Source organism: Neophocaena asiaeorientalis, unplaced genomic scaffold (assembly GCF_003031525.2).
Source record: "Neophocaena asiaeorientalis asiaeorientalis breed wild unplaced genomic scaffold, Neophocaena_asiaeorientalis_V1.1 scaffold784, whole genome shotgun sequence".
In the NCBI taxonomy this organism is placed as follows: domain Eukaryota; kingdom Metazoa; phylum Chordata; class Mammalia; order Artiodactyla; family Phocoenidae; genus Neophocaena; species Neophocaena asiaeorientalis.
In genome coordinates this window covers 854370-863764 of record NW_020174692.1, presented here as the reverse complement: position 1 = coordinate 863764, position 9395 = coordinate 854370, and the positions used below count along the sequence as shown (strand labels likewise).

Below are 9395 nucleotides of genomic sequence, written 5' to 3'. Positions count from 1 at the left end.
ATTAAGACGCGCATTGGGTCGCCCCTCCCCGCTTATTGGAGGGTGGTTACTGGATTTAGCTGGCATGGGCTCCTTTTCGTCCGTGCTCTCTGGTTAAATCCAGTGCCATCGCGCTTCTTGTGAGTCTCAGTGAGAGAAATCGAAGGGGACAGGCAGGACCAAAGCTGAGGCGAATCCAGTAGCATGCCGATGGGTCTCCAGGTGCGAGCTCTTAAAGTGACGGGAGGATGTGACGGGAGGGACAGGAGGGAGGGGGTAAACGCAGCGCCTTAGAAATATTGAAGACAAAATTGGACCCCGAATAAATGATTTACTGGGAGGCATGTCATTTCCTTGCATTTTATTTTTTTATAAATTTATTTATTTATTTTTGGCTGCATTGGGTCTTAGTTGCTGCGCGCAAGCTTTCTATAGTTGTAGAGGGTGGGGGGCTACTCTTTCTTGCAGAGCGCGGGCTCTAGGTGCGTGGGCTTCAGTAGCTGTGGCGCACGGGCTTAGCTGCTCCAGGGCATGTGGGATCTTCCCGGACCAGGGCTCAAACCCATGTCTCCTGTATTGGCAGGTGGATTCTTAACCACTGTGCCACCAGGGAAGCCCCTTGCATTTTATTTTGTAGTTCTCTGATGCAGAGATAATGTAGAAGCTATTGGTGTGGTTGACTGTTAGGTATGTGACCTCAGAGGAGCTTGAATGAGAATGTAATACCAAGATAAGTCGACTTTCAATTCAACTGACTCTTTCCTGCAAGATCCTTTGCCGCAATGGGGGAATTAAGAAGGGAATAAGGTAAGAAGGTCCTCAGGGTTTGGGGGTAAGCGCACGGTCTAGTTTGGACTCATCAATAGCAGTGCTAGGAGGGGCAGGAGAGAGGGCCAATGAAATGGTTTTGGTTGGGGTGTGGGGCATCCTGGATAGCTTTCAGGGTGAGAAGATCTTAGAACGATGTCTTCGTTAAGCTCTTTATGTTTACAGTATAAGATTTAAGTTTTCATAGAAGAAACAAAATGGGGCCAAGGTAGGACATAGTTTTTATTTTGTATCTTTGAAGAGGTCCTTAGTATATATTAAGTGGCATCTTTCCTGCTTAACTGTGGAGGCCTATTTTAGGAAACAGAAATGTTCCTAACTTTTTTGTTTCTATCTCCAGCTGGCAAGAATGAGTAAAACGTTTCCAAGCAAGATTGTTTTTTTCCCCTTTTTGTTTACTTTATCCAGACTCTAGCCAAAAAGATTCATCTCAAGGTATTACTTATTCATGATTGCTTTCCATTATAATATGCTTATATCTTATTTGAATGAAATTAACATAGCTTTTGCTTATGTAGTTTTGTTAAAAATCACAAGGTCTAAGGATAGTACATGAATGGGGGAAATTGGTTCATGGGGGATGTACTTAACTTGGCTGTAAGATGTGCAAAGGGTAGGACCTCGATTTAAATCACTGTCAGCTGGTTAGACTATTAGAAGCTTTTCTAGCACTCAACCAATTAAGACCTGAATAAGGGTAAATAGAAATAAATAAGTTTTCAATTAAAAATTGGTTGCCTTATTTTTTTTGGCAAGAGTTTTATTGAGATATAATGCATATGCCATACAATTAACCCATTTAAAGTGCACAATTCGATGGGTCTTAGTGTATCATGAGTTGTACCCCCATCACCACAATCAATTTTAGAACATTTTCATCACCCCAAAAAGAGACTCCCTTTTCATTAGCAGTCACTGCTTACATTTTCCCTCCCCCAGTCCCTGGAAACCACTAATCTTCGTCTGTGTAGATTTGCCTATTCTGGATATTTCATATAAATGGAATCAGAAATTAGTCTTTTGTGACTGGCTTCTTTCACTTGGAATATTTTTAAGGTTTATTTATGTTGTAGTACCAGTACTTCATTTCTTTTTATTGCCAAAAAATATACCATTATATGAATATATACCACATTTTATGTGTCCATTCAGGTTGTTTTCCTTTGGGGGCTGTTACAAATAATGCTGCCATGAACAGTAGTGTACGAGTTTGTGTCGGGGCATGTGTTTTCATTCCTCTTGAGTATATGCCTAAGGGCGGAATTGCTGGGTCATATGCTAACTCATGTTTAACTTTTTGAGGAAATGCCAGACTTTTTCCAAAGTGGCTGCCATTTTACATTCCCACGAGCAATGGGCGAGGGTTCCAGTTTCTCCACATTCTCATGGGTGTGAAGTGGTATCATTGTGGCGGTTGCCCTTTTTTAAGGACTCAAAGTTTGTAAGAAACTTGCTAGAGGATGCTCCTTGAGTGCAGAGACAATGTCTAAGGTGAATTTGTGTTTTCAATCCCTGGCGCGCAAATAGATACATGTGTTTCTGCTGCATTGTTTCCTGATAATATGGCTCGCACATTATTCTGACAATATTCTTCTAATTATTAATTACAGATGAATTACAGAAAGCTGCTATGTTGCAGAACTGATTTACTTAAATGTAGACCTGCTAAATGAAAATAACCCACTTACTTTACAGAAGCCACAAGGGGTCGCTGCTCTTGGTATTTTTAGTGTACTTTTGGATAGGGAAGTATGCAGTCCCTTATAAATGGAATCATTGATTTTTGAGTTGTATTTATGTATTTTTACATTTGCTTATAAGTTTTACATGCTTTTTGTTGCTATTTTTTATTGTTTTACTGGTAACATTGAAGTTCTCAATTTAATCATTTGATTACATCTTTGCTTCCTTTGATAACTTCATATCCAATGATTAAACTTTTTTACTGCTGTTCACATAATGAACTGTTGTGATTACTGCATATGTAAATGAGGATATGTCAGCTGTATTAAAGATGTTATTTGTCAAAAGCATTGACCAGTGCAGAAAATAATTTAAAACAAAATATCTCTTTTCAGGAATTATATTCTTGGAGATGTTGGGAAAAGATTCCTGGGTCTTGGAAGATAATTACTAGAAATATGCAGGGGAGGTAGTATATCTTTCTTTTTTTAATGTATTAAGTATTCCTGGAACGAAAGCAGTGAATTGGAAGGGGAGGATTGTCCAAGTAAAAAATGGATTTATAAAGCCTTGAGTGAAATCTAATTTTCTGTTTTATGGTATAGAATCTCATTAATTGGTTACTTGGGGGAAAAATAGTAACAGCTAATGCTTATTGAGTGGTTACATGTAAGACATTGTACTAAGTGTCTTATACACACAGTTTTTTGTTTTTGTTTTAAACACTTATTTCTCTCAACAACCCTATGAAAGTAAATAGACTTTTTGCCTTCTAGGATTGGTATCATTCTTATTGAATACCTACCTTTTTGTCAGATTTTTAGCTAGTTTTACATTTATTTGTCATCTTGATATAATAAAATGTATTTCTAGTGACTGACATATTCTTGCTGAATTTTTCATCCTTTTAATTCTCTGGGGTTTTTTCTGCTTCAGAAAGCCTTGGGGTCTTGAAATTATTGGTGATTAAATATAAAGACAGTTCTGAACCTGATCCTTTCTCAAGAATTTTAGACCTTTTCAGCTAATTTATAAGTTGTGCGTTTTAGTTTTTGGATATGGATTGTGACCTTCTGTGTTAGTTGTTTATTGCTGTGTAACAAATTACTCAATATTTGGCAGTTTAAAACAACAAACACTTGCGGAACATTGGGGAGAGGAGGTAGAACAGAGACAGCAGCCTCCAAACTGTCTCAGTTGGCAAGCCTGTGTTCCCTGATGGCTATTGGCTAAAGGCTTCAGTTCTTCACCATGTGAACCTCTCCATGGGCTGCCTGAGTGTCTTTACCGCATGATAGCTGGCTTTCGGACACTCGTCCAAGAGAGAAAAGCCAAGATAGAAGGTTGTCTTTCAATATTCTTGAAAGTGACAAAACACCAACAGGACCCTATCCTGTTGGTCCTGGTATGGTATAGATGGACACTATACAAAGGTGTGACTGCCAAGAGGTGTAGGATCATTGAAGACCATCTTGGAGGTTGACTGCCACACTTTAGTTAAATACTTTTTAAAAAAAACTGTTTCAGTTTATTAAATCAAGAGATTTAATATTTGACCCTCAAGTCAGATGAAGTATGAGAGCATATGATCCAAATGAGTGCTCTCTTTGCTATGGTGCATGGTTTCTTTCTCGCCTATGTATATATAAACTACTTAAGTGGTGCTACATTCATTTTGGAAAATATCTAAGGAGTTTATAAGAAAGTTCAGGGCTTCCCTGGTGGCGCAGTGGTTGCGAGTCTGCCTGCCGATGCAGGGGACACGGGTTCGTGCCCCGGTCCGCGAAGATCCCACGTGCTGCAGAGCAGCTAGGCCCGTGAGCCATGGCCTCTGAGCCTGCGTGTCCGGAGCCAAAGAAGAAAAGAAAGTTCAGTTTATAGTCAGGATCTTCTGCCTTGATTAAATATTGTTTTTCTCAGACCCATTTCCCCTCTCCCAATTCCTCCTAGGTGGAGGCGGTTAGAGAAGCTGGTGACACTAGACTATAGATAGAAATTGTGTGTCCCCTTCCTCTATTATTTTGCTTGGGGTTCAGATTGACTTGGAGGAGTTGACATTTCTGTTTAGAGTTTTTCAAGGAATGTAGTCCAGTTACTTATAGGCAATTACACAAATATTTGACATAGGATGGAGTAAAGATACAAATATGCAGCAGCAGACTTAGAGCAGTTTGCCCTTTTCCCCCAAAGCTTGATTTTTATCCAATAGGGTGAGTATACTTTCTTTTCTTTCTGATACTTTCTCCCCCACCATGGGCTCTGTCCCTCTTAATGAGCAAAACAGACCTTGTCAAGAAGTCAGAATGTTCCAAATTGGCAGAATTCTAATTAGTTCCTGAGATTTGTAATCTTTTGAGTCTTTTCCCATTATTACTGCTTAAAAGTTCTTTGTTAACAGAGACGACTTTCCCCCTTTTCCTTTAAAGCTTTAGTGCTTCTGATCATTGGAAACCTTGTCTGATAACAAAAACATTACATATAAAGCAAGGCATAACCAGTTTGGAAATGTATTAAGGTATAGTTACCCTTCCCATATCAGGCTTGATCTTGAGAAGACGACACCTCCAAGTTAGCATAAGGTAACCTGTGCAAAGTAGTAAATGATATGCTTGAAATTATCTTTGTTACGGGTTTTTTCCAATCATAGTAAAATTGGAGGTCTTATCTGTTCCATGTGAGAGAATTTAAAACTATAGAAATGTGCATTTATTACGTATTTTTTTAAAAGGAGCTAAGCAATAAAAACTTTAAGGCTAGAGCTTAAGTTGAAAATAAGAAGAAAGTATAAATGTCCAATGATTAAACTTTTCCACTGCTGTTCACATCATGATTTGTTGTGATTAATGTATGTGGATGAGGACATAATGAAAAAAAATCATGCGGCTTATAGATAAAATGTGGTTTTTGTACATTGACTTGCCTATAAATGTTTTTCATTTTAGGAATAAAATTGAAGGGTGTTTTTCTTAGAGAACACCATTTGTCCGATTTATCAGGAATTTGAAGATTTATATAAGGTAAGAAGTTTATAAACTTTTCAGTTTTGACAAAAGAAGACAAAAAATCAAATCTGAGCAAAAAATTGGATATTGTATTCATTATATATTGAGCATAATGTGGATATCATATTCAATTACAATTTTTCCTTATTTTTTCAGCTTTCAAAGATAACAAATACTATTTCAAAAATAATATAATTTTCCAAATCAATAGATTTGATACAGCATAGGCAGTTGGGTGGGTGGGGGGTAGGACTTTTAACCTTGACAGTCATCTTTTCTTAAAAATAATACAATTCTTTCAGGCCCTGAATTAGAGATCATATGTTCTGGGATTTAAATTTGCTGAATTATTGGATATTCTGTACATAATTGTTTGGTGTGCCAGTGGATGACCATCCTATAACTTTAGCTTTCTTCAAGAATAGCAGATAGGCCAGTGGTCAGAAGCTAAGAATCTCAAATCTAATACCAGATTAATCTGTCATTAATCAGGCGTGTAATCTTGGGTGTTTTTCAAATTGGAGGAATATAAAGCGGGAAAATTTTTGTGAATACTCAATGTTGATTTAAGTTAATTTTCTATTTCTTAAAGTTGATATAAACTTTGTTTATTGCCCTTAATGAAAAGATTTACAAAATAAATGCATTTGAAAACAAAATTTAAACATTAACGGGGTGGATGCTACTGTTTTGCAGAAGTAAACATAGTACTGGCTGCTATCCAGTAAATTTTGTGCCTTGTGCCTTGTGATGATTGTAAAGTTTTACAATCTGGACAGCAGTATGGTTGTCCAGAACTATACTCTTTTGCAGACCTAAAGATTATTGAAATGAGGGAAGGGGGCCTAAATTCACAAAAGGATGTCTTTGGACTGTCTGCAAATCCTTATTTGAAGAATTCTATATTATATTACTTCCAAACATTCTTCTAGCTCCAATGAGTAATTCAGAGTCTTGGAATTAACATTCTTTTGAGAAAAACTGAAGTTTTTATTTGATCTAGGATTTGGCTTGGCTAGTAGTTAACTAAATTGGGTTAAAAGTTGACTGTTTTGTTAACTACCAATAGTTTTTCTTTTTAGATACAGGTAGTCCTTACTTTGCACCATTTCACCATGCGTGAATATCACTTTTCACAATGTAGTTAAACAACACCTGTCCCACAACAACACAGCTGAACTTTTAGTTGTCACAGTATTAACTGAATTATTGCATAAACTTTGCTACTGGCTCTTTATTGCAAAATCATTATGCAAAGAAAAGATGTGCATCATGAACAGTAACAGTTACATCACTTCTTTCAAAGTCTTGGTGATTGGTCACTGAACATCTATTAGTTACAGATAGTAAAGCATATAGTTGTGTTGCCTCCTTGTCTCCTAGGGATAAACCCATGTGAGATTTTGCAAAAATAGAAAATCAGAAGAGGGAATTGGTCAACAAATATGACAGAATAGCAAAGAAATGAAAAGTGATAATACTGGAAGTGAAATTAGATGTGGTTAGATTTGAAAATGGCCACAGCAAAGCAAAGATAGGATGAGACCTAGGCCTACATAAAGCTGCAGTACAAGCCACATTTTAAAAGTCTGATGAATACAAAAACAATGTAAAGTTGCTTCAACATCTTTTCGTTTAAATTGTACTAGGAACAGAAAGCCGCTGATGGTTGAAATGGAGCATTTACTTCTTTGGATTGAGGACTGTAATCAAAAACAAATCCCAGTCAGTTTGGCATTGAAGTTAGTTGCTGCATTGAAGGAAAATGGTAATTACAAGGACATCTATTTACTGCCAGTGAAGGCTGGTTTCATTGTTTCAGAAGTCAACATGAATTGATTAATGTTAAGCTACCTGGTGAAGCTACAAGCTCAGATAAGGATGCTACTGTGAAATTTGCACTCAAGATTCCAAGAATTACAGGCAGTCCTTGCTTTGCACAGTAGTGAGAGGCTGTACTATGCAAAAAACTGCAGGATTTAGATGGGATGTAAATGGAGTTAGAAGATAAAGATGATCCTGGGAATGTTGACACTGGTGCCATTCCTAGATACGCAGGAGGCAGAACGTAGTGAAGGCAAATATAAAGTTTTACGTGAGTAAAGCAGTTGTAAAGGATGAACGTGTCTCAGAAGTCATGCTGTTGAAAAACTTCACATTGAAGGAACTTTCAGAGATGTTTCATGACATTGACGGCACAAAGTATAAAATTTTGGAAGCTGATTCAAACTTAGAAAGGAGTATGACAGTTTGCCAAGGCAGAGATAAGATGCACACTCCATGTTATAAGTCTTATAATGTGAAGAAAGCAAGCACTTTTCAAACTACTTGATACATTTTTTATAAAGAAATAAAACATTATAATTTTCAGTGTTTCTAGTGGTTTGTTTTGGGGTTTTGTTTGTTTGGGGGGTTGTTCGGTTTTGGGGTTTGGGGTTTTTTTTTGTTTTTTGGCTGCGCTGCATGGCTTGTTGGACCTCAGTTCCCCTACCAGGGATTCAATCTGAGCTCCAGCAGTGAAAGCGCCAAGTCCTAACCACTGACTGGACCGCCAGGGAATTCCCAAAGTTTCTAGTGTTTTAAATATTAATTTTACTATGTTACATTTATAACCAACACCAAGAGGGTTTTTAATGTTTTGGCAAATTTTAAGGTTACAGAATAATCATAGATTGTTAATCCCATAGAGTAAGACTTTGCAGAGTTTCAGCTTGCATAGTCAAAGCCAGAACCGCCTGCATTTAAAACAAGCTAAGGAGTCTTTGTATTCAACCAGATATAAATACATCAAGTTGAGAAACCACTATATTTTAGCCTTATAACCATATATATTATAATTGACATTTTTCACATTGTCTTTGTATGCTACTACATCAAGTCTTTGAAATAAAAATTTATAATACTAAATGTCTCATTTGGACTTTGAGCATTAATCCATTTGTAGGTAAAATCCTGTCTAATAGAATAGGGGTTGGCAAACTTTACTGTAAAGGGCCATATAGTAAATACTTTAGGCTTTGCGGGCCATATAGTCTCTAGCAAATACTCGTTTGCCCTTGTAGCACCAAAAACAGCCATAGACAATAACAAACCATTTAGCATGGCTCTGTTCTAATAAAACTTTGTGGATACAAAAATTTGAATTTCATGTAATTTTCTCATGAAACATTTTTCTTTTGCAATTCTTATCTCACAAGGGTCTACAAAAAGGGGGTTCCGGGGTGGAGAGGTTTGCAGTTTGATTTATGCAATAGGGACATGTAATTGAACTGTACGATTGTATACCGAAGAATGTGACCACTGCTTGCGTCATTGAGTTTTGAGAAAGTTGTTCTTATGAATACTTTTCCATACCATTGCACACTTACAGGTAGTGGGGTGGGGGATCTTTGGGGAATGGGGCAGTAGGAAATTCACCGTTTCTTTTCACTTGACTCAAACGATGGTCCCACTTTTAAGTCAGGGATTTTTACTGACACCTTTTTAGGTAAACTAGTCCTTGCAGCGGTAAGTAAAAATGGAAGTCTTTTTAGAATTCTAGAAATTAGCAACTCTATCCTAAGACTCTTGAGCAGGTCTACTTCAGCCCTACATAAATAAATTTGCTTTTTAAACGGAACCAGAAGTATAAAATGCTAAAAGGGTGTTGGAAGGAGTACAGTGAGTACAAATGTGCCTACTGTCTTAAATAAGAGTGTTTGCTATATTTTGCTTTGTGTGTTCAAAAAAGAGATACTACTTCCAGTGAAGGTGTTTAGAAAAGACCCTTGACTGGTGTAATGGGAAGAGAACTATACAGGTTCTGTACTTTAGCAAGTGATTTTCCTCTGGCTTTATTTGCTCGCTGTGAAATAATTCCTCCGTAAACTAGAAACAACATCCAGGCAACGCACTAATTAGATG

The 9395-nt window shown here is 37.1% G+C and overlaps 1 long non-coding RNA gene across 2 annotated transcripts; it reads left to right on the top strand.

Moving 5' to 3' along the window:
- Positions 1-55: 55 nt before the first annotated feature.
- LOC112409018 (uncharacterized) lies at positions 56-7862 on the top strand. Of its 2 annotated transcripts, none has more exons than XR_003005070.1 (6): positions 56-201; positions 667-786; positions 1148-1242; positions 2886-2959; positions 5433-5507; positions 7142-7862. It is a non-coding gene; the product is annotated as an uncharacterized LOC112409018 (long non-coding RNA). The 2 variants fall into 2 exon arrangements; XR_003005071.1 differs by having other exon boundaries at positions 617-786.
- Positions 7863-9395: the final 1533 nt, after the last annotated feature.